We start from the raw sequence: 26,310 nt of genomic DNA, 5'->3' as shown, positions 1-26,310 counted from the left end.
TTAAAGTTTTTTGCAGAAAAGTTTGAAAATCAAAGATCTGGAAGTTGCCTCTTTAATGACTGATTTCCTGGACTTCACTAAGTAAAACTTTCCTGTTTCCTACAAAATAAAACATTCATTTTCACTTCATTGAGACTTGAATTTACACAGACAAAATTTCCTAAGATCAAGGCAACAATCTCTGACATGAATCATGTCTTGATCAGAAGACATGATTCATTAATCTTTGTTTTTAATTATGTGAACAGGAAAAAAATCCTCAATCAAAATGGGAAAAAAAAGAGCCTCTCCAAATTTAATGTTTGTCTCTAGCATTCAAGTAGAAGATATGCAGAAAGAAGTGATCTTGAGTATGTTTACTCTGCTTAGAAGTAGAGATCTTAATAATCAAATGTGTTTTTAGAAATATTAGTATCCTAAAGTACAAAGTAACTAAATATTTCAATTATACTTCTAAGTGTAAGATGTTCCATATTCTTTGAAAAAGGTCTGATTATTTTCTCCAAGAAAATTAATTTTTGAAGTTACAAAGTAATAAAACATTCTGCTCTGTATCCTCTTATCCATCGACCACACCAGTTCTAGAATATTTTGAAATCACTATAGGATTGTTTCATTGCCATTGTTTACTCCTTCGGCAACTCCACCTGTGACCCATATTACCTTGGTAGCATAGTAATAAGACATCAGAAAAATATTTTTGAAAGAAACAATGGATGGAATAGTGGAAAGAAAGATTATACCGGGAGTTCCCATCGTGGCGCAGTGGTTAACGAATCCGACTAGGAACCATGAGGTTGCGGGTTCGGTCCCTGCCCTTGCTCAGTGGATTAACGATCTGGCGTTGCTGTGAGCTGTAGTGTAGGTTGCAGACGCGGCTCGGATCCTGCGTTACTGTGGCTCTGGTGTAGGCCGGCGGCTACAGCTCCGATTCGACCCCTAGCCTGGGAACCTCCATATGCCGCGAAAGCGGTCCAAGAAATAGCAAAAAAAAAAGAAAGATTATACCGAATTTCTAAATTCCTTAGCATGGCTTATAAGAGCCTGTCTAGTCTCAAATCTCATTTCCAATCTACCTTCACCCTCCATGATGGTCAACCACACCGAATTATTGTTTTCCCCTAAACTGATGATGCTGCCACAAAACATATGGTGGTTGAATGAAGGTTGCCAAATAAACAGCTGCCTGGGCCCTGAAGCCCTGTGCTTCAGCTGTAGAGAATTGTCTGTGCATAAACTGGCTACCATGAAGAGTTTTCCTTTGGGCTGAGCTTCCTTATTCCGCTGAATTATGGGCCTTGCTCTGTAGTGCTAACACAGTACTTCTACGTATTGACTGTGTTTAAGAAGGTGAGAAATACTACTTTTTTATTTTTTATTCTTTTTATGGCCACACCTGTGGCATATGGAAGTTCCCAGGCTAGGGGTCAAATCAGAGTGGCAGCTGCTGGCCTATACTAGAGCCACTGCAATGCTAGATCTGAGCTGCATTTGTGTCTGGCGCCGCAGCTGGTGGCAATGCCAGATCCTTAAACCACTGAGCAAGACCAGCGATGGAATGCACATCCTCATGGATACTATGTCAGGTCCTTAACCCACTGAGCCATGACGGGAATTCCATAAATACTTTTTTTAGATGGAGAAATAATCATAATTAGAAGAGATGTGATTCCTAACTTCCGATTGAGGATTTGTGTAAAGATGTTGGGTGAAGACTCATATTTTCCACCCAAGAGTTGGAAACAAACAAACAAACAAACATAAGCTGGTTTCCCTCTTCTTTCCCTTCCTTCCTTTCCTCCTCTCCCTCCTTCTCCCCTCTCCTTCCTTCTTTCTAAGTTTTGTTTTGGAGTTGGCAGGCTGAAGAAAACACCTTACCATTACTTTTTAACTCCCAGATATGTCCAGAAAATGCTGCACAAGTAACAAATCCCTGGACACCCCACTACTTCATCCTCCTTTTGCACGTTGCTCCTCAGTCATTAGTATTCCAAACAGATTTCTCTTGCAGTTCATTATTCTTGGCCATAGCCAACCATCCCCCTGTGCCTGTCCACATTCATGAATAGAATGCATAGAGGCAAGCGATTTAATTATGTTCTCCTTTGAAATTTGACTTGGGGGGTGACTTTTACATTATTCCATGACACTACTATAAGACAAACTTCAGAAATTAACAGACTTGGGAGAACTCCATTTATGTCCATCACCAGAAAGGCTAGTAAGCTCAGCGGGGATTCATGTGACTGGTGTGGCTTTCCCTGGGCAGAAACCGACTGCAGGGCCAGAAGTTCTCAGAGGGGGCAAGAGCCTTTTCTCCCTCTCTCCTAAATGACCATGAATCGGACAAAGATTATAGCTTGATATCTAACCTATTTCTTTCTAATCCATGACCCTTTTTTTGGGAAAAAAAAAATCACAGGAGTCACCTTCTTTCCATGAGTCTGATGAACATGCTCCCACATCCCAGATCACACAGAGGAGGGGTCTTCACCTCCCCTTTCATGCTCACACTCAAGTCACTTGCTAAGGAAAATGCACAGTCTTGTCACCAAGGACTTGGAAAAAGAGGACAAGTCCGCTGTCCCTGATGACATGGCCCAGGGGCAGGAAATGTCCTATTATCTGTGGGTCTCAGTTCTACATTCCTATTGTGGGCCTCATTTCTAACAAGCACCCACCCACCACCAGCCCTCTGCAAACCAGTCTCCAGTTCCTGCTTCCCCTGACATCTTTTTCCTGGTTTCTCCTTCAGCAAAACATAAACATTAAGAATGCTTCTTCACCTAATGTGCACTGACTTGGCTTTTGCAATCAGAGCCTTCCTCTTATGTTTGGGAATTAAGGAGGCAAAGAGCAGGAGGGAATGGTTTATGCAAATTTCCAGAGTAAATTTAAGAATCTGCAAATTTTTAGTTTAAGTAAATATGCAGAATATAAGATTCACATCAAAGGAAGAGTGAAGAACAGGAGGCTTAATGCTTCCAATATGGCCTTATTTGTAGGAGAGTGGTGTTTGGAGAAAGAGTGTTATTTAATATAGCTTCTCAGAGATTCAGCAGAACCCTAGGACTCACAGCACAGTTGATAACGCTGGTGTAATCAGTGATGAACAGAGTCGAGCCCCATTGAGAGCAGAGGTAGGAAAATTGCTAATGTAATTGCTTTTCAGAACAATACCACCTAAGTGAAAATCCATATCTTTATTTACAGTAATGCTTCTGCCTCCAGACCCTATGAATATAGCCAGACTCTGCTGATACAGACTGGTGCAATTTCCTTTCTGACTAGCTTAGCAAGCACTCTGGCTGCTGCAGCTTCCAGCTCCTGGAAATCTGTTTTGACATTGCAGTTTCTGGTTTACAGTTTCAAGCTGCAGCTTCTAGCTCCTGGAATTCTGTTTTGACATTGCAGTTCACGGTTTACAGTTACGAGCTGTTCTTTTTAGCTGGAACTGAATAGTGTTCCAAATGCAATCTTGTTCTTTTCATGAAAGTACAATGTTAAAGCCTCTCTTACCTCTTCTGAGAAAGGAGGAAGAAATTTCTACAGCCAAGGGCACCTGGGGCAACATGCAAGTGAAAGGCTGCTTCAAGGATATTCCACAAGGGGGAAGAGAGACCACCAGGCTCTTTTCCTCAGAAGTTCTAACTCCAAGCAGTGCACCAGGAAGAGGCAGTGAGCAGGCACTCCCAGCCTCTGAAAGAACCACCCCCCGCCCCATGTCTCTCCACAATACCTCACTTCCTCCACTACTAGGTTCCTCTGTGGGCTGATAGGTTTTGTTTTTTAACTTCTGTTATGACTGTCCCATTGCCTCTCCGTATTTTCTATTATACCTAATTTATCCATGTCTGTGCTGTCCATCTGACACTGAAACTATTTTATTCACTCGTACATTCAATTTCTTTTTCAGAAAGTGATGGTCATTCTGGGAGTTCCCATCGTCATGGCTCAGAGGCAATGAATCTGACTGGCATCCATGAGGACACAGGTTTGACCTTTGGTTTCACTCAGTAGGTTAAGGATCCGTGTTGCCATGAGCTGTGTGTAGGTCGCAGACACGGCTCAGATCTAGCATTGCTATGGCTGTGGTGTAGCATGGCAGCTATAGCTCCAATTTGACCCCTAGCCTGGGAACCTCCATATGCCAAAGGTGCGGCCCTAAAAAGACAAAAAAAATAAATAAATAAATAAGAAAGTGATGGTCATTCAGAAAGCTGGACTATAATTTTCCAAAGGCAGGTTTTGTTCTGTTTTGCTTTCTGTGGCTCCCTGGTCAGGGTCAGGCTGACATGGATACAGGGGTATGTGGGTAAATTCACTTTCTGAAGGAAAAAAAAAAAGCCCTGATTTGTAGGGTGTGCCACTCTCTGTGGTATAAACAGCTAGATTGAAGTGTGATGTCATCGAGTGTGGACTGCGTGCATAGCCAGCTCTCCTAAGCCAGGGCCATCTGACTAGCACACACTATGTCTCACGGATACCCACCCCCTCCTTACAGTGGCATTCTGAGATTAAATTCTATTATATGACTGTAAAGGATTCAAATTCTAGGTGTCTTCCCAAACTGGATGCAACACTTTTCCCATTTCTTCATCCCTAGCCATTTTTCATGGGATGAGCAGGGATAGAAATGAAAGGAGAGGTTAACCATAAAAAAGGAAGTAACGGGGATTTTAAATAACTTTAGTTTGCCTTTTTTTTCTGTTAGAAACACACTCTTTTGGTGGTAGAGCTGAATCTTTAAAGTGATGGAGCAGCCTTCCTTCAACAACCCCCACCTCCCACCCTCTCCACTTCAAGTTCCTATTTTAAGCTCCAGTCAGGATATTAAAGAGAGCCATCATGCTGTCTACCTTCTTCCTGCTGAGACGTGGGATCTATGACTCCTCTCTTCTATAACTGCCTAACCATAGAAAATGATCAAAGTGAGGCTGTGCCTGTTTCTGAGCCTGAGCCTGAGCCTGAAGAAAATAACAGCCTCTGTTTCCCGTCTCTTGTGGATACTTGCTCTTAAATCCACCTGCCATGTTGTGAGTAAGCCCAAGCAGCCCCATAAGATAGATTTGTGTGAGAGGAACCAAGGCCTCTTGAATTGTTTAGTGATGTCCAAAGCTATGTCATACTTTCAATTAAATTCATTTTTTGAATTATCTGAAGTACAAACAAGAGATAAAATAATAAGAATGAAGAATTTATAGATCCTGAATGTTTCCAAATTCCATTTATGTCTGAGTAAATTTGAAGAATGAAATGGAAGGGGGTACAGTACACACTACCACCATTAAAATGAGTTCCCTTTGAGTGTCTCTGACAAAGGGCAGATCACAGAGCTGGGTTCTTTTTGCAATTCTTATGGAAACTGTCAAAGAGAATCACTCATAGTCCATGCCTGGCTTGCAAAATCATGTTGATTAATCAGCACCCTTGGCATAAAGTCAGTTTCAGATACTAATAAATAAATTTGGGTATTTGATAGAGCTTTGGATTCCATCACAATCATATAAAGCTCAAGCGGCCTTTTTTATGATTTAGGAATGACTTTTTTTTTTAATGTATGTATGTATGTATGTATGTATTTATTTATTTTTGCCTTTTCTAGGGCCGTTCCCGCGGCATATGGAGGTTCCCAGGCTAGGGGTCTGATCGGAGCTGTAGCCACTGGCCTACACCAGAGCCACAGCAACGCTGGATCTGAGCCACATCTGCAACCCACACCACAGCTCACGGCAACGCCAGATCCTTAACCCACTGAGCAAGGCCAGGGATCAAACCCGCAACCTCATGGTTCCTAGTCGGATTCGTTAACCACTGAGCCACAACGGGAACTCCAGGAATGACTTTTTAATTTATACTAAACATCTGTTTGTAGGCAGTATTATTTGTCTATACCAGGTTTTTAGTTTAGTTCAATAAAAAAACCCCAAATCAATCCTGGAAATGGTCTCCATAAAATCATGAGCACCAAATCTCAGGCCTATATCACTCTGAAATGAGAAAAGGGTATATATAAACTGCACGCACAAAGATAGTTTATAGTGAGTCATAAACGTGGCCCACTCTGTGCTAGATGCCATATCAGGCATAAAACGTGATTTGTGTCCTCAGGAGCTTTTGTGTTTGAATGAGATTACGGCATTTCTTCCTCCTTCTGCTTCATTTCACTTTACTTTTAGATTTCTATTTGAAGGATTTCAGAAAACCCTTTGAGCTGGAGCATACTTGGAAAACCATAAAGTCATGGTTGGTTATGATTCTGGGACCTGTGAACTAAAGCTGTTAGTTTTCTCATTTAAATTATTCCAGAATGAAGAACTGCCTATGCACCCACGTGCAGCCACTTACCAGCAACGCTCACTGTTCTTCATCTCCCAGTCCCCAAACCCAACCTGACTTGCCACAAGAGTAAAGCACAGGTGAGTTATGGTGCTGGTCCCCCCAGCTCACCGGGCACCGGGTCACTCTTGCTTAGTCTGACCTGAGATCAAGGTGTCCACTGAGTCCTCACTCTGATCCTGAGTTTCAAAGTGACCAGAAGGGAATTACCAGGTTCCGTTGCATTCTGCCCTGTATTTTCATTCACCCCCCCCCCCCCATCACACAGCTTACACACTTTCACACACATACACACACGCTCACCCTGGTTCACACACATACACTCATACATACCCTCAAGCACACATATACTCACATCACACCCTCCCTGCAGTGCTCTGGAGGCATGGACTTTTTTACTCAATGCTTCCACTTAGTGAGACCTCAGAAAGGTGTGCTAAGTCACTCATCCATGTAATGGACTCTCTACTCTAATGAGCCTTTGCAAGAATCCAAGAGGATAATGTGCGTAAAATGCTTGGCATTGTGGTCAGTACATGGTGAAGGTACAATAAATGGCAACTGTTATTAATAGGCTCTCTAGTCATACATGGGCCTCGAACAAGCCTGGCCCTTGCCCCCAGCAATGTGCCTTAGTTCTATAAATGAGTTTCTCATTCCTTTCCAAAAATTATTTCCTCATCCAGTATATGCTTGATTCCCCAGCTCCTTGATAAGGCCTGGAGCCCTACTCTTCCCTGGGACACCCTTCCTTTGTGGATATGCTTCTCATGTTCTCGGTCTGACTTAGCCTGCAAATGTCACCAGCCACCCCTGCCAGCAGCCCAACACCTATCACTCAGGAAAGAAGGCTAAGGACCTGGACCTGGTCTCTCCCAGCCTATGTAGCTTCTCTGGAGCAAGCCAGAAGCCATTAAGTTTTGTTCTTAATGGTCTAGTCAAAAGGAAACTACATGTGTAAGCTATCTTTTTATTTATGAGTAAATACAGGATCGACATGATTCAGGTGAACAAACATCAAGTACAGTAAGCTTCATTTTGTTCAGAGAGCTTGAAGAATGGGACACTCAGGGACATTCTTTTTTAGAGAGATTCCAGGCAAGCGAACTATAGATTCCTATCTTTCTAAGAATTACAGTGCATGAAAGATATTAAATCTAAAATTGTATTAAATACAACTGTATCAATTGTTAATGATTTAAGAGATAATTTGTGACATTAAAGTGACTGTTGCTCATCATCATTAACTTATAACGGAAATATTTAGCTCACTTGGACCTAAGCTGTACAAAAGATATTTGGTATTTCTCTGTGCAGTTTTTAGGATATTTACCTTATAATCAGGCAGACCTCCCTTCAGGTTCATTCAGTCTGGGCCTACTGCTTATGTAAAGTATTAAGAGAGCAGTCAGTCTAGTGACTGTTTTAATAAATCACTAAAATAAAATTTTGAAAGTATTTATTGTGTATTAACCCCACAGCCACACACATACGCGATTATGGTCTTCGGTCTCACCATTCCAACCTCATAACTACTTGTCCATACTTTTACTACTTGTAAATACTTTTAAACTACTTGTATATACTTTTAAACCATTAAGTCACCATTACTCATTGCAGAGTCAAATGGAATAAAAGAATATATATGGGAGTCATTTAGAAGGGAAAAAAAAAGGGAGTTCCCGTCGTGGCGCAGTGGTTAACGAATCTGACTAGGAACCATGAGGTTGCGGGTTCGGTCCCTGCCCTTGCTCAGTGGGTTAACCATCCGGCGTTGCTGTGAGCTGTGAGCTGTGGTGTAGGTTGCAGACGCGGCTCGGATCCAGCGTTGCTGTGGCTCTGGAGTAGGCTGGCAGCTACAGCTCCGATTGGACCCCTAGCCTGGGAACCTCCATATGCCGCGGGAGTGGCCCAAGAAATAGCAAAAAGACAAAAAAAAAAAAAAGAAGGAAAAAAAATAGAACTGATAACCTGAGGAATTAGTGAAAGGAATAAATTGAAGATGGAACTAAAGTTTCAAAATTGAGTTTAATAAGTATTAACTATGAGAAATATTTCTGACTCTGAGATTAAAAGCTGGAGAAAAATATGTTTATATCTCAATGAATCTGTAACATACTATTTCACAACAGTCACACAAAATGTCTATTATATCTGGCCAGAAAGACTAGATATTAAGGTTAATAATTTTAAGGCTGTAAATTTAATCCTTAGAACCTTAAAATTTGATGTGTTTAAGACACCTCCTTGAAAATCCCTGGTGTCAACATGTGTTTCTCTCCCAGATAATTCTAATTGCCTTTAATGGTAAAAATGTAGTGATGCTTTAATGTCATGACAGCCATGTGAGGGACCCCCACATGCAAGGATAGAAATTGATAGAAGGTGGATTTCATGATCACTCCCAGGATTGCTCTAACCTGAAGCCTAGCAGGTTTACTTATCAAGATAAGGAAAGTGACTTTTTTTTTTTTTTGTCTTTTTGCTATTTCTTTGGGCCGCTCCCGCGGCATATGGAGGTTCCCAGGCTAGGGGTCCAATCGGAGCTGTAGCCACTGGCCTACGCCAGAGCCACAGCAACGCTGGATCCGAGCCACGTATGCAATCTACACCACAGCTCACGGCAATGCCGGATCGTTAACCCACTGAGCAAGGGCAGGGATCGAACCTACAACCTCATGGTTCCTAGTCGGATTCGTTAACCACTGCACCACGACGGGAACTCCCCGGAAGGTGACTTTCTGATTTAAAGATGAAAGCTACTGAATTCAGCTGTTCTTCTGTGGTTCTTGCATTGTGTTGCCCTCTATGATGTCATAAGAAAACAAGCATGGAATCTCTCTACATGGAACAGGCTCGTGGTTTTTTTGTGGCCGAAAACAATGTGGAGGATAGCCATGCTCAGAATAGTAGCTCCAATAGCAGGGGGAACTGGTCATGTGCTTTAAGAAGGACTTTTAATTGTTGTCATTTTCGAGTTGTCTGGCCTATGGATTTGTAGATAGTTTATGAGAAAAAAATATTTCTGTCAATGTCAGAGGATTAGGATTCACTAGAGAAATGGAACTAATAGGATGTATAATACACAGAAAGAGATTTATTATGAGGAACTGGCTCACATGACTAGTGAAACTAACAAGTCTCAGGACCAGGAAAGCTGAGGTTTCAGTTCAAGTCCAAAGGCAGGAAAAATTGACATCTCAGCTCAAGGTGGTCAGGCAGGAGACAATTCCTTCCTCTATGGAAGAGTCAGCCTTTTGTTCTATTAGGCCTTCAACTCATTGGACAAGGCCTACTCACATGAGGGAGAACAATCTGTTTTATTCAACCTATTAATTCTGTTGACTTAAAAAATATGCACAACTTAGTTGAGAGTTAAGTTTTATTTGGGGAAATAGGAGGACTATAGCCTGAGAGGCAGCATTTCAGATAGCTCTGAGAAACCACTCCAAAGAGGTAGACGGGAATGTCAGTACAAATGTGATTTTGTTAAAGGGCGGAGGTACATGCAACCAAGCACACATTTTTACAAAAGGATTCTGCTAATCAAGAGAAGCAGACATCACTATGAGAGATTTCAGTGCTTTTCTAGATATGAGGATATGGAAGAATTGGGCTCATAAAATCTCCTGAAAATATCTAACTATTCAAAGACCTGTTCTGCCAGTTTACCCAGAGTACAAAGTGCCTCAGTCCTGATCTCCACCCTGAGCTCTTTTCAGGGGATGTTGAGGGTCAGCAGCTGCAGTGGCTCATGAGTCATTCTATGTAGAAGCAGATGGCAAGTGCCAATCTCCAGGTCACAAATTCAATATTAAACTCATTCTTAAACTCCATCACAAAACACTGACCAGATATCCAGACACCCTGTGGCCCGGTCAAGCAGATACAAAAACTTAACCACCCAAGTTAGTTTTCCCATATGATAAGTAATTTTGGTGACTAAACACTCTATCTTGTCAATGTCACAATCGCAATTGTCCCACTGGAACGCCTTCTGGAAGTGGGATCCATGATTACATTTGGTGAAGTTGACTGTTAGTGTCAATATTGTGATTAGGAAGAGCTAGGAACCCAAGACTTAAGAGAACCTGTAAGACTGGTGATGAAGGGAGAGACAGGGGAATTAGAGACTAGGACCCCAGAAAAAAAGGAAATCAATGTAGCCTCATCAAATTTTTTTTTTTTTTGTCTTTTTGCTATTTCTTGGGCCGTTCCCGCAGCATAAGAGGTTCCCAGGCTAGGGGTCTAATCGGAGCTGTAGCCACCGACCTATGTCAGAGCCACAGCAACGTGGGATCCGAGCCGCGTCTGCAACCTACACCACAGCTCACGGCAACGCCGGATCCTTAACCCACTGAGCAAGGCCAGGGATTGAACCTGCAACCTCATGGTTCCTAGTTGGATTCGTTAACCGCTGTGCCACGAAGGGAACTCCATCAAATTCTTAATTAAAAAGCCAAATTATGCAAAGGGATAAGAAGCCTTCCAAGTTTTATAGCCAAAATTACCTTTACAGAAAGGAGAATACAAATTACAAATTCCTACAACATAGAATTGACTTGAAATAGTCTCATCCTATACAGCACTTCACAAAACAGCATACTTTTATAGCCTTTATTGTGCATGTACTGAATGCAATATTGTATTGTGTCTTTAAGGAGATTTATAAGATATCAATACACCACAGTATCATCTTAAGGGATTTCTTCTCTCCAAACCAATAGGACCATAGTACCAATATGTCTATATTGTTTGCTAAGTACTTTGAATATCTCTTTGGCATGCAGAAAAAATAGGTGGTGACATCAGCTACTTATCTACAATGTGTTGTGCAAATGATGCTTCGCACCAAGCACAAAAATTAAGTTGTGATTTTTTTGAGACTAACTTTTAATCAAAAAGATGTACAAGACATTCTGATCTTTGATATGCAATATGTCCTTAAAATATATTTAAATAGTGACTTTTTGAAAATCAAAGGAAAAAATTTTGGGTGTGTGTCCGGAGGCAGAGATGGAGGTAAATTAATCCCATGAAACTAAACTTAAAAAGTCTTAATAATTTTTGCCTTATAGAATCAATCTTCGACAAATATTTCCAACATTTCACTTTTTCTAAATTTTAATTTTGTTCCTTTTTTCATAATTAATATAGTCAGCCAACTTAATTCATTAAGCATCTAATTGAGGCTAAAAAGTCACAGCTTCAGCTCATCTAATGATGATCTAAATTAGCTTATAAGTACTGTGCTGTTTAATGCTGGTGTATGCACTTTCACTTCCTCCACAATACACTTATTTTTATAAATGAATAAGAGAAAAAGGCATTGATATAGCCAAAAACCACAAAAAACACTACTAAACAAAGACAACCAACCATGTGATAGCTCAAAATGCTTATCCAACAAATTTCAACAAAAAGCATTTGGGTGTCAACGTGCATATATGAAAGGGCAGGTGTTCAAAAGCCTGTGACAGGGAGGACCCAGGGAGCTGCTCCATCCCCAGGCCATAATCAGCAGATCAGCCCCCGAGGCATGTATATCTGCTGTTGGAATGCTGGGTATTTTGACTTCAACAGGGCAAATCTCCTCCAGCCATAATTATTCTGAATGACAAACACACACTTTAAGAAAAATATCAAAGCTATATATATTCAGAATATAGTTTTCTAAAAGATTATATGTTAACACAGGAAAGACTAAACATAAAAGCTTACCATAGTATGAAATCCTGAACAACAAATTGTAAAAAAAAAAAAAAAAAAGTACCTGCATTGGATACCTTACTTATTAATCCATTGTGCCTCAAGTCAGGAGCTGTTGGGCTGCTAGGGGTAGGTTTGGGGTCACCCGCTTTGAAAGACATACCCAAACCACAAAGATGTAGGTTGAGAATGCATACTCTGAAACTGGTTATATGCTTTGCTTTTTTAGTCACACTGTCTAATTGGTTTTTTTAAACTTCAAATAATGTTATGAATGGAGTATTTTATGTTCTTCAAAATATTAAGAACTTAATAGTAAGAATTGCTGAGAGGCATTCCTGCTGTGACACAGTGGATTAAGAATCCAACTGCAGCTTGGGTCACTGCAGAGGTGTGGGTTTGATCCCTGGCCTGGTGCAGTGGGTTAAAGGATCTGGCATTGCCACAGCTGTGTCATAGTATGCAGCTACAGCTCGGAATCAGTCCCTGGCTCAGGAACTTCCATATGCCACGAGTGTAGCCTTAAAACAAAACAAAACAAAGCAACCGCTGAAAATACTGCTCTTCTCCTGTGTAAATATTATCAAACACGAGACCCTCTAGGGGTGTTTCTAAGTTGCATAGGATTTGATACAGGGACATTTTATGTAATATATTGTATAAGGGCAAGAATAAAACACAAGATGTCAAATAACCCTCTACTATAAATCTAGTTCTGTGGCCAGGCATACGCAGAGAGATTGTTTAAATGAACTTGTCTTCTTGCTCTTGACAGGCTTTGTCATGAAGATGGGAATTCAGGGGGGTACAACAATGAGAGGGAATCATCATAAAATCCATAGGTACTAGAATTATATTTAGACAAGAGTGCACTCTTTTCCTGCATTCCAAGCAAAGCTACTCTAATGAGCTGGTAGTGGGTTGGGAGTACGGAAGCCTCCATTGGTGTAAACATCACCCCAGAGTCATAACTATTAATGTCTGTCTCCTTCTTTTCCTGTCAGTCCATCCTGATTTTTCTCTTATTTTTAGACTTCCTTCTTCCAGCTTGTGAAACCACCTATTTTTAACTATTGACCTCATACCCCTTGCCCTCTCTCTGCTTTAGCTCTGCATTCCTCCACACTTAAGTTTCCCCTAGTGAAACACAAAGAGAGTCCATTATCCCTTTTTTTCCCTGACACATTTCAGAGAAGTTTCCCCTCTCTGATGGTCCTGGTCAATAGTCCTGGTCATGCCTCTCCAAGTGTTTACCTAGCTGGAGGCAGCACACACAAGACAGACTTGAGCAAAATAGTCCTGACCCTAACCTAATTATGCACCACACTTGAGCTACATTAGCAAAAACAGATGGTCTGGCTGCAAAGCCACAGATGCCAATCAGGTACACGGTTGGCACACACGCTCTTTAATCAGGCCCCTTTCAAATGGCATCTGCTACTCTCTCCCTGTAGGTATAGGTAATGACTCAAAACCTTCTGTACATTTCCTATTGCACTTGGGGGTCTAACGATACGCTTACAGAACATGATTCCCAGTTTAAGAAGGGCTGACTCACCTAGGCTGAGACAGAAAGGCAAGCAGCAGGACTTTAGCCCAGAATCTTATGAAGAGCCATATGTATTTGGCCTCTTCCTGAATGTATGGAGCTGGATCTGTGAAGAGATGGCATAGAGTAGAAAGGGGCAGCTACAGGACTGGACACTTTTGGTATCAAAGAGGCTGGTCCACCAGTTTAAGGGCAAGTCCAGCATTTTTGTGCTGAAAAAGAAATGAGAATATATCCATTCATATGATGTTTAAAAACATATGAAACTAATCAACAATTAGAAATCAGAAAGGTCGTTATTTATAGGGAGTAAAGTTTGACCAGAAGGGGGCATTAAGAACTTTCTGGGGTGGGAGTTCCTGTCGTGGCTCAGTGGTTAATGAATCCGACTAGGAACCATGGGGTTGCAGGTTCGATCCCTGGCCTTGCTCAGTGGGTTAAGGATCCAGTGTTGCCTTGAGCTGTGGTGTAGGTCACAGACGTGGCTTGGATCTGGGGTTGCTGTGGCTGTGGCACAGGCCGGCAGCTACAGCTCTGATTAGACCCCTAGCCTGGGGTCTAATGAACATATACCACGGGAGCGGCCCTAGAAAATGCCAAAAAAAAAAAAAAAAAGAATTTTCTGGGGTGATGAAAATGTTCTGTATCCTTATAGAGTTATGCTCAGACGGCTACATAAAATTACCAAGCTCATGAAAACAGACATTTAAGGCTGGTGCATTTCAATGTATGAACATATTAAGTATGATTCTTTTAATGTGAATATTTATAAAGAATTTTTAATCATACTAGGAACATCATACAACGTTAAGGAAAAAAGTCTGATAATTTCTTCATATTATTTTAATTGTATAAACAAACACAAATTTATTTTTTAAATCCTCAGAAAATTTTTGTGAAAAGTATAATGAATTATTTTTTCTGATTTTTTTTCAAAAACTTAAAGGTTTATTTAGGAATAATTGAGTGAAAAACCATCGCATATTTAAAGTGTATATGACTTGATAAGTTTTTACATATGTACACAACTGTGAAACCATCACCACTAACAAAACAGTGAACATATGCATTACATCCAAAAGCTTTCTCTCGCCCCTTAAAATCCATTCCTACATCACCCTACTATCATCCAAAGGCAACATAACTGTTTTATATCACAGATTGGTTTGTGTTTTCTAGACTTTTATGTAAATGGAATCACACAGACAAAACATTTTTGTCTGATTTCTTCAATTGGTATAATTATTTTGGGATTCATCCACGTTGTATGTATCAATTGTTCATTCCTATTTATTGCTGAGTATTATTCCATTGTATAGATATATCAGAATTTATTCATTCATTTGCTATTCAATGGACACTTTATTTCCAGTTTGGTCCTTATTACAAATGAAACTGCTATGAAAATGTGTGCAAGTCTATATGTGGACATGTGCTTTCATTTTTCTCAGATAAATACCTAGGAATGTAATGACTAGGTCTTTTGGCAGGTTTGTGTTGAACTTGTTAAGGGAAAATCAAAATGTTTTCCAAGACATTGTACCTTTATAAACCCTTACTAGCATTTTATAAGGATTTTAAGCAATCTTTAAAAACACTTGTTTGAGTAGTCTTTTTAAATTGAGACATTCTAATGTAGTGGTACCTCATTGTGGTCTTAATTATAATTCCCTTAATAACTAAGACGTGGAGTGTCTTTCCATGTACTTATTTGCTATCTATATACCTTAGTGAGATGTCTGTTCAAATATTTTATCTATTTTTATATTGGGTTTTTTTTTCATTATTGAGATATAAAAAGATTTTCTCGCATAATTTTTAAGTCCTTTGATTTATATTTTCCAAATGTTTTATCTAGGTCTTAGATCTCAGTTTGTCTTTCCATTTTTATAAGAGTGTTTCTGTTTTTTGTTTTTGGGGGTTTTTTTGCTTTTTTTAGGGCTGCACCAGAGGCATACAGAAGTTTCCAGGATAGGGGTCAAACCAGAGCCACAGCTGCTGGCCTACACTACAGCCACAGCAATGTGGGATGCGAGCTACAACTGCGACCTACACCACAGCTCATGGCCACACTGGATCCTTAACCCAATGAGCAAGGACAGAGATCGAACCAGCATCCTCATGAATACTAGTCCGGTTGGTAACATGCTAAGCCACAAAGGGAACTCTCAAGAGTGTCTCCTGAAAGTTTAAAATTTTTATGAAGTCCAATTTAAGATTTTTCTTTTACAGTTCAAGCTTTTTGTGTATTTTTATAAAATCTTTGCCACATACAAGGCAACTGGACATATCTTCTATTTATTTTCTCAGGCAGTTTTATAGTTTTAGCACTTACATTTAGGTGTATGATTTCTAGTTAATTTCTGTGTCTAAAGAGAGGTAAGGATCAATGCTCTTTTTTTCCCCTATGGGCTGTCCAATTGTCCCACACAATTCTTTGAAAAGATTTTTCTTTCCTTATTGAATGCCTTGATGACTTTGTAAAAAACTCTATTTGGCTACATTTCTATTTTTGGATCTGTAGTCTGTTCCAATGACCTATCTATACTATATATCATTTTATTCCATTATAATATTGGTTTTTTTGTTTTGTTTTGTTTTCAGTTTTTCTTTTTTTTAGGGAGAAGTGTCCATTAGCTTTATTAATTTTTATTTTTTCTTTCTTTTTTTATTACTCAATGAATTTATTACATTTGTAGTTGTACAATGACCAATATTGTTTTGATTATTATAGCTTCATAATAAGTTTTAAAGTGAAGTAATGCAAGAGTTCCAACATTGATGTTTTGTTTTTTAAATTTATTGAGACTTTTACAAGTCCTTTGATTTTCTACATAAGTTTTAGGATAGATAAGTTTTTAAAATTTCTATCAAAAAAAAAACCTCTACAGGCATTTTGATTAGGACTGCATTGTACCAGTTTAGGGAGAATTGACATTTTAATATAGTAAATCTTCCAAACCATAGACATTGAATTGTTCCATTTATTTGGGTCTTCAGTTTCTCTCAAGAATATTTTGCACGCCCATGAATGCACATATTTTGCACATATTTTGACCCCTAAACTATAAAACGGGGATTACAAAAGCCCACAACCCACAAAGTTGTACATTACGTAAGGGTATACATGTAATGTATGCACTATAAGCCCACAGTAACCTCACTATTAGCACCACCTGTCAAAAAACCAGAGGCTATCTTAAAATAAAGTAAAAATAACTCTGAAAGATGAGGTATTTATTCTAAGGACTAACCAAATAATGATTTAGGAGGTCTAGTTTGACTTCAAAACAACTTTCTTAACCACAATGCTAATCTGTTTCCCAATCAAAAACAGTGATGCTGGTTGTTTGCTGAGGGTTTCAATTCAGAATTTAACTTGAAAATATTTTTGAATAGGGTAAAAATAATCTTATTGGCTTCCCCACAGTCTCAGTTTAGAACTCCACCATCACTCATATCATTCACTATTTCACTTCCTCCCTCACACGACACAATGAGGTCATTTACATTTAAACTCTGTGCTTTTTACAATTACTCTTTCTTTCAAGGTAATTCTTTCCAAATGGAATTGCTAACATACATGATACCTTGTAGGACATTCAAGGGTCTAGAATGAAATACCTTCATTCCTTACACATGAAAAGGTTAAAATATGATTGATAGTACACTTTGCGTGATGAATTTCTAACAATATGCTCGTAACTTAGATAAATTACTTACCATCTTCTAAAGTAAAATAAGGCTCATTTAGAATAATATATTTAATACTCTTGATGTCATTCCATGAATAAAACATTCTATTCTTTCTTGTGGTACACATTTCCTCCCCTCTGTGGATTCACCAGGGTCAAGTCCAACAATGGTTTGTAGGCACATTTCTAAGGCATGGCTCAAATGCATGAGTCTCTATTTTGGAATCGTTTTAAAAAAATTTATCACTTGAATGTTATTTAAGTTATTTATATTGAATATTTCCCTGTGAAGCGGAAGGCAATCCATCCACTCCTGGTAGCTGACAAAGTTTCATGCATTGTTAAAATTAGGGCAATTTCTATTTTAACTATTTTCAAAGAAAAGCAATTGTTTCCTATTTTTCTTGGTATCTCCCTCAGCTTTCTCCAGTTTACTTTGCGAGTTTTCAGCCCTCGGGAAAGACAGACTGGGAGAAGGGAGAGGCCCTCAGTGCCCCACCTTGTAGCCTCTCTGAGGATGAAAGTTAAGCAAGCCCCCAAAGACATCGGGTGCCCCTAGAGTCCTCTGTCCTCTGGGGTTGCTGCCAGCAAGGCTTTAGAAGGCCTGTGGGTATGTCCATAGTGACAATACAGATCAGCAGAAGAAGGCACCAAAAATAATCTTTCTACAGAGTTCCCATTGTGGTTCAGTGGTAACGAACCAAATTAGTATCCATGAGGACGTGTTTCAATCCCTGGCCTCACTCATTGGGTTAAGGATCCGGCGTTGCCATGAGCTGTGATGTAGGTCACAGAGTGGCTCGGATCCTTTTTTTTGCTGTGGCTGTGGCATAGGCTGGCAGCTGCACCTCCAACTCAAACCCTAGCCTGGGAACTTCCATATGACACAAGTGTGGCCCTAAAAAGACAAAAAAGAAAGAAAAGAATCTTTCTCCAAAGGATTCAAACCTTGGCTCTTCGACCGTATAATACTGAGAGGCTAAGAAAATTGAAAAAGTTAAGTCTCAAGTAAGTTTGCCCCAGAAATCTTGCTTGCGTGCCAGAGACACACCACTTAAACACCACTGAGATAAAGAATGAGCTATGCATTCTCTTAATCCTTTCTCTTACATCTCCTTAAGTTTTCTAGAACTCTGAATCCAGCCAGAATTTACCTCACTCCACTTTTAATCATTCTCTCAGAAGGTTTGCTTTGGTATGTGCTAGAGGTTTAGAAACAAGTAAGGTAACATCTTAAGGCCGGCATTCACATCCTCGTCCTTGAGTCAGACTGCAATCAAACAATTCAGGCTTCGGGATCAGACAGTTGCTGGGTTTTTGCTCCCTTATTCATTAGCTATGTGACCTTGAGTAGGTTACTGGTCCAAAAGCCAAGTGAGAATCCCGAAGGGGGCTGTTTGAGGCTGTATCTCTGCATCATCCTATGTTGCCATATATTGGCAATTGCCACATATTGTCTCAAGCCTGTTTCCTCATGTGTAATATGGAGATAATGCATCACCTACTTCACAGTCTTATAGTAAGGATTAAAAGAGATCATGTAAAGAGAACACATAGTATTTCCATGAACTATTACCTATACAACAGAGGGCTAGATAGTTGGTTGAGGATATGTAACTGAGATCAAAGGTAACATCTGAACTGCAATGGCACAATTTTCACAGGTAGAGTAGAGGAGAAGGAAGAAATAGGCTTGGGGAGATATTGTTTCTTTAGGAATCTAGCAAAAAGGATGAAAGAGAGGGCGCTTGTACAAATGTCAATGGGAAGAGAAGTCAGAAGTCAGAGTGATGAAGGCTTTGAAAACTACAAAAAGGAATCTGTACTCAATTCATCAAGCAGTAGGACGCCATCAAAGGTTTCTAGGTGGAAAGAGGACACAGTGATATCCATGCTTAGAAAGTTGAAGCAGGGGACCATTTAGTAGGTTACTAGGAAACTGGTGAGGTAGGATAGAGACCTGAACAGAACAAGGAACATGGCAATAGAGAAGGGCACTAAACTCTGAAGGAGCAGCTAGAGTCAGGGCTGCCTGAGGGCAAGGATCCTGCTAATTCATCTGAACTGACATTGACTGGCAAATAGTAAGGATTTAGCATATGCATGTTGAATGAAGAAAAAAGGAAAAGCATACAAGAGAAATGAAAAATAATGAATATCTAGAAATAGTAGAGTGTATGGTGAACCAAACCGTTGAGTTAATTCAAAATTAGGATCCCTGATTTCCCACATCAGTAGGGAAAAACAAAATTTTCATTCATTTTCCTGCATTAGTCAGAGATGAGAGAGCTGGGGAAAGTTATATTTACATATAAACATATTTATATTTATAGTATGTGTGTACACGCGTGTGTGTGTGCACATGCACGTGTGTGCTAAACGCAGAGTTTGATTTACAATAACCAGGGAATGAATCTTTCTAAAGGTGATTTACAAATCACTCCTAGCTTCCTGGTGGCTAAACAGTTTAAGGATCCAGCATTGTCACCGTTGTGGTTTAGGTCATTAGTGTGACACAGGTCCCATCCCTAGCCCAGGAATTTACACATGACATGGGCATGGCCAAAAATTTTAAAAAAACAATAAAAAATTTTTAAAATAAAAATAAATTTCACTCCTACAAACTACGTTTTTGCAAAGACCCTATCACAGTCACCTGCAGGCCCCTCCCTTTTCTCCTAATAATCCCAGTGAGAATGCATTACCCACCAATTTTACACCCTGTCCCAATTCCAAGACCAAACCTGCAGGGAAGAAGGAGTGAGGTTTTTCCTTGGAGTATCTTACCAGCTGGGGTCCCTCAGAATGCAGCATCATATTGTGGTAAGGCTCTAGGCTTTATAGCATTAGAAAGACTTAGAACTTCAACACTCATGCTTATAATTTTGTGAGCATGACTAAATCGCTCATTTTTTTCCCTCTGGGAAGGGGATGAAAACCCCTGCCTTGCAGACGTGTTGTGAGAACAGATTGGGATGAGTATGTATAATGAAAAACATGACTAACCAAGGTTTCCCCACACCAGGCTGCATTCTGTGTGTTCCATACACTAATTCAAGGTTTTTTTTTTTTGTTTTTGTTTGTTTGTTTTTGTTTTGTCTTTTTACAACCACATCTGCAGCATGTGGAAGTTCCCAGGCTGGGGTCAAATCGGAGCTGCAACTGCAGTCCTACACCACAGCCACAGCAACACGGGATCCAAGCCACATCTTTAACCTTGGTTAAAGGTAAGAGAGTAAGGAAGGAGGCTATAGGCTGGCATGAGTAGCTATAAGCTCACACAAACTGCAGTGACACATTCCTGGAAAAATAAAAGCTATGCTCTAGGACAGCTCCAGGTATTATAAGAGAAGACAGTGTCAAGCCTGCTGAGATGGAAGGTGGGTGTAGAGCCGGGGATCCAGAAGCTTTCTGAGTCCAGAAACAGGAAAAGTCCTCATTCTGCAGGTTTGGGATTGGTAGATGCAAACTACTGCATTTAGAATAAGCAATGAGGTCCTGCTGTGTAGCACAGAGAACTGCATCAAATCAGTTGTGATAGAACATGGTGGAAGAGAATATGAGAAAAAGAATGTATACATTGTATAACTGGGTCACTTTGCTGCACAGCAGAATTGACAGAACATTGTACATCAACACTAATATAAAATTTTTAAAAAGAGTGAGTCTAATATAAAATTTTTAAAAAGAGTTCCCATTGTGGCTTAGCTGTAATAAACTCAACTAGTATCCTTGAGGACATGGGTTGGATCCCTGGCGCCACTCAGTGGGTTAAGGATCTGGCACTGCCATGAGTTGTGGTGTAGGTAGCAGACATGGCTCGGATCAGGTGTTGCTGTGCCTGTGACTATGGCCAGCAGCTGAAGCCCCAATTCAACTCCTAGCCTGGGAACTTCCATATGCTGCAGGTGTGGTCCTAAAAAAGAAGAAGAAAAAAAAAAAAAGAGCGAGTCCAACAACTGAAAACCATCAACACTATTCAAATGAAGCATCATTATTACTATAAGTTGGGCAGCAGAGATGGAATGAATATGAAAGGACTGAGCATGACCCAACCAGCACAATTTCACATAAGAAATGCTCAGAGCCTGAGGAGATGCTACAAATATTTTCACAAGTGTTTCTGGTTTGTGGTATTTCCTATGAGATAAAATAAGGGGAGATGTTTCAATGGCACTTGCCTTGTCTCAGCTGTCCTGGACAACACAATCTCTGGTACTTTAAGGGTTGTCACACTGGTTCTTTTCTCAAATATCTTTCCTGCCATGGAAACAGTGCCTTAGAGTGGTAATGTGATATCTATTATCCAAGGAGAAAGAGGATGAGCACTTCCATTTATGAGTTCTTCAGTAGTTTGCAAGCTCCTTGTCCACAATAGATGCTGAGAAAATCAATTTGGAATGAGACTAGGAAGGCAATTCTTTGCAGCTCAGTAAGGCGTTAACAAGACACATAGTTTGAAACAAAGCCTGGCAAGTTTATTATCAGCTAAGTCACTCAGTACTTGTTCATAGGCAAGTTACAAAGCCAGGGCAATGTAGATTCTGGGTACAACCACCTGTACAATTGAATCTACACACACCTCATTTGAGTTCTATGTTCAATGAAAACTTTAAACTTTGGATGAGGTCATGTGTATTTACCTTCGAAGGTAATGAATTTTCAAGTGTTGGACAAAATTATTAAGGATATCTAGGTGTGGCAGTTTTTGTAGGTTGAAGTATAACTCAGAGTAGACTTCAGATTTAATCAGAGTAGGGACAAAATGATTTTTCTTATTTTCACAAAACCAACACACTCGCCCACATACTTTCCTATATACTCTATGAATATAAGTGTCAGGGGAGCAGTGGGTGTTGTTGGGTGGTGAAGGCTGATGATACCCTGCTATGAGTGTAAGAAGTATCCTCTTTCTCTCTCTTGACACATGTTTGAAACAAAATATTTCTCTTCAAACCATATGACACCAATAACCTTGGTGGCAGCCTTTCCATTTCTGATGGAACATGAGGCCATGACACTTGATGGCACAGATCTCCACTGTCAATGTCCAGTTCCTGGGCTGCACAGATCTGGCATGCACTAATCTTCTTGGAGTGTCAAGGAAAACAAAGCTCAAGCCTTGACATGTGAATCTTCTGCCTGGAAAGCTCTCTGCTGGGCTCTGACGAATGCATAAAGAGCTGGCAGCTGAACGGAGTTTTGATTAACTGTGCTGGTGGATACCCACTCAAGCTTCAGTGAGACTGTGCATTGTCAATCAGCCATCTCCTGGGTCCTGAATTCTCATTTAAACTTTTATATTTAACAGGAAACGCAGAGTTTGCTCACACTCTGGAGTTTCAAATGAAGTTCAAATCAGATGCAATTTACAGTTTTATGAAGGCTATGTCATATTTTCTGTCTCTGTAAGTGGCTCAGAAATGAAATTGCCTTTAATGATTATAACTTCTCATTCTCAAATTTGAATTAATTGTGCTCCTTAACAAGTTAAAAACATTTCTCCACCAAATACATCCATATGGGGGTAATGCTTATTCACATTAGTGTTCCCAGGTATGGAGCTGCCACATTTTAGCTGCTGCGACTCAACTTCTGTTATTTTAACAGCAATTTGAATGCATGGGATTCACTGGAAACCAGATGCATTTCTCCTTATCCTTCAAAACAATCAGCAGTTAGATTACAACAGGCTGTGATTAATATGGGGCTTGCACAGAAATGCAAAGCAACATGTGCCGAGTTGTTTAATAACAAACACAGGCCCCATATAATGCTCTGAAAGTTAACATTCTCTTTAAAATTAAAATCAAATATTGCATTCTGGCCCTACAGAACACAAGTATCTAGCAGTCTACAGGTACTACAGTTTCCCTACAGATTAACCATGCTATTTGAAACCAGTAAGATTTTTTGTGGTGGTCTATAGATTTTAGCAAAGTCTTTAGAAAGTTTGCAGTGTTTCTAATCTTATGTATTCACTGGAATGTAGGGCCAATGCCACTTAACTGAGCATAATGTCTACCTCTGAGTAGAATAATTACTGTAGGGAAGATGCTAATAAAATGCTAAACTCTGAACTAGGTAAAAGCAAGACAGTATTTATATCCTACTTTTTAAACTTTTCTGAACATGTCTCCAAGTATAAATTTCTGGCTTTGATGTTTTTACCTTCTTTCCTTGAAAAACAAGTGAAAGCTACCTGGTAACAGGAGGGGTTACAGGAGACACTGCTATCCCTTTGTGTTTCAAAAGCAGTCCTATGAATTATGAATAACTGCCATCTGCCTCACAGACCTCATCCCTAGCAGCCACCCAGCACCAGGAGAGGGACTGTGATTATGCTGCTCCCAACACATGTTCTGGGTACATGTGAACTGCTACCACCCCTAAGAACTCCAGGACCAGGCATCTGCTACTGCAGCTACACACTGGCTGTTAAGGGGACAAAAACAGTAGACATTATGAGATGACAAAGAAGTAGCTTTCAGACAAAGGAACAAGACAGAGGCACACAAAAACCACTAAATGATGAAGAGATAGGCAATCTACCTGGAAAAGAATTCAGGGTGATAATAATAAAGATGATCCAAGATCATGGAAAAAGAATGGAGACACAGATGGAGAACTCAAAAGAAATTTTAACAAAGAGCTAGAGGATTTAAAGAGCGAGATGAATAGCACAATATCTGAAATGAAAATTACTCTAGAAGGAACCAATAGCAGGTTAATGGAGGCAGAAGAACAATTAAGTGAGGTGGAAGACAGAGTGGAGCCAATCACTGAATGGCAGAAAAAAAATAAGGAAAAAAGAATGAAAAGAATTGAGGAGAGTCTACAAGACCCATAGGACAACATTAAATGTACCAACATTCACATCACAGGGGTTCCACAAGGAACCAAAAAAAAAAAAAAAGCTTTTTCCTACATTATGATAAGCCAGCTCCATGTTTGCTTTAGGACTCTCCCCTCATTCTTTATTACTTCCTTGAAAATAAAGCTGATAGTTGTATTCTACGTAAATAATGTAATTCTTTTGTCAGCATCTATCAAAATGGGAAAAAAACTAAGGTATAAATCTTTTCACTACTCTGTGCTCTGGGAATCATATTAAATATATGCAAAGAAATCTATGGTAACACTCAAAGTTTAAATTTTATTTGGCCTTTTAAGCCTGCCAACTGCATAACTAATGGTCAACTGCACCAGACTCATAATGGAGGCAATAAAATTCCCAATCCAGAACTTAAGACAATGAAATGTGAGTTTCTATCATATAGCCCAAAACTAAATCTTAATAAGTGACTTTATTGGTAAAGGAAATAATAAATTTTTGACATGTGCTATACCTAATTGCAAATACATACTAATATATAAAAGTGTTTTGGTTAAATTTCTTGTCAACACATGGAAAAAAATATTTTCTCAAGTCTCTTTTTTGCTCAGGTGATAGTCTTAAGAAATAACATGTAGACACAGAATTTCCAAGCTTGTTGTAGCAAAATTGCAGAGGAGAATCTAGAAAATCTTTTCCAGGCAAGGGAAACAAAAGAAAAATAAACAATGGGACAATATCAAACCAAAAAGATTTGCACAGCCAAAGAAACTACCACCAAAACAAAAAGGCCACCTACTGAATGAGAGAATATATTTGAAAACAATATATATGATAAGGCATTAATATCCAAAATATACAAAAAACACATACAACTCAATATCAAATAAACAAACAACTCAATTAAAAATGGGCAGAGAATCTGAATACACATTTTTCCAGAGAAGATATACAGATGACCAAGATATACATGAAAAGATGCTCAGCATCACTAGTCATCAAGGAAATGCAAATTAAAAGCACATTGGTATATCACCTCATAACTGTCAGAATGGCTGTCATCAAAAAGAACATAAATAACAAGTGTTGGTGAGGATGTGGAAAAGAGAGACCCCTCCTGAACTAATGGTGGAAATGTAAATTAGTGCAGCCACTGTGGAAAACAGTAGGGCGGTTTCTCAGACGATTAAAATGGAACTACCATATGATCCAAAAATTCCAGTCCTGGGTATTTTTCTGAAGAAAACATAAACACTAATTTAAAAAAATATATGCACCTCTATATTCACTGCAGCACTCTGTACAATAACCAACATAGCAACCTAAGTGATCATCCAAAGCTGAATGGATAACGAAGACTCCAAGTCGGGAATATTACCCATAAAAAAATGAAATCTTGCCATTTGAGACAACCTTCATATCTATAAGGCATTATGCTAAGCAAAATAAGAGACAGGGAAAGTCAAGTATTATATGATTTTACTTAAATCTAAAAAACAAACAAATAAAACAAAAGAGAAATAGTCATGGATACAGAGAACAAACAGGTGGTTGCAAGAGGGGAGGAGGGATGGGGGAATGAGGGAGACTAAAAGGTACAAACTTACAGTTACAAAATAAATGCATCACTGGTATAAATCATACAGTGTATGAAATATGGTTAATAATAATGTAATATCTTTGTAGCGTGACAGATGGTAACTACTTACCGTGGTGAACATTTTATAATTTATAGAGTCACTATAAATCACTGAATCACTCTTGTGAACCAAACACCTAAAAAAGTGTTGTAGGTAAATTATACTTCAAAAACTTAAACAAACTTATAGAAAAAGATTAGATTTGTGGTTACCAGAGCTGGGGTGTGAAGGATGGGGAAATTGGATGAGGTGGTCAAAGGGTACAAACTTCCAGTTATAAGATAAATAAGCAGTAGAGAAGTAATGTATAACATGATTGATACGATTAATATTGTTGTATGTCTTAAATGAAAGTTATTTTAAAAGAGTAAATGCTAAGAGTTTTCATCACAAGGAAAAATATTTTTTTATTTTGTGTCTCTATTATATAAGTTCACTAAACTTATTGTGGTAATCATTTCCTGATGTAAGCAAGTCAAATCATTAGGCTGTACACCTCAAACTTATACAGTGCTGTATGTCAATTATATCTCATTAAAACTG

The 26,310-nt window shown here is 39.3% G+C and overlaps 1 long non-coding RNA gene across 1 annotated transcript; it reads left to right on the top strand.

Annotated features, from left to right (window-relative positions):
• The first annotated feature begins 4,235 nt into the window (after positions 1-4,235).
• Positions 4,236-7,768, top strand: LOC125111639 (uncharacterized). Its single transcript, XR_007130911.1, has 3 exons — positions 4,236-5,036; positions 6,310-6,419; positions 7,045-7,768. It is a non-coding gene; the product is annotated as an uncharacterized LOC125111639 (long non-coding RNA).
• The last annotated feature ends 18,542 nt before the right edge of the window (positions 7,769-26,310 follow it).

Source organism: Phacochoerus africanus, chromosome 11, assembly GCF_016906955.1.
Source record: "Phacochoerus africanus isolate WHEZ1 chromosome 11, ROS_Pafr_v1, whole genome shotgun sequence".
Taxonomy (NCBI): domain Eukaryota; kingdom Metazoa; phylum Chordata; class Mammalia; order Artiodactyla; family Suidae; genus Phacochoerus; species Phacochoerus africanus.
This window is presented reverse-complemented; position numbering and strand designations above follow the sequence as displayed.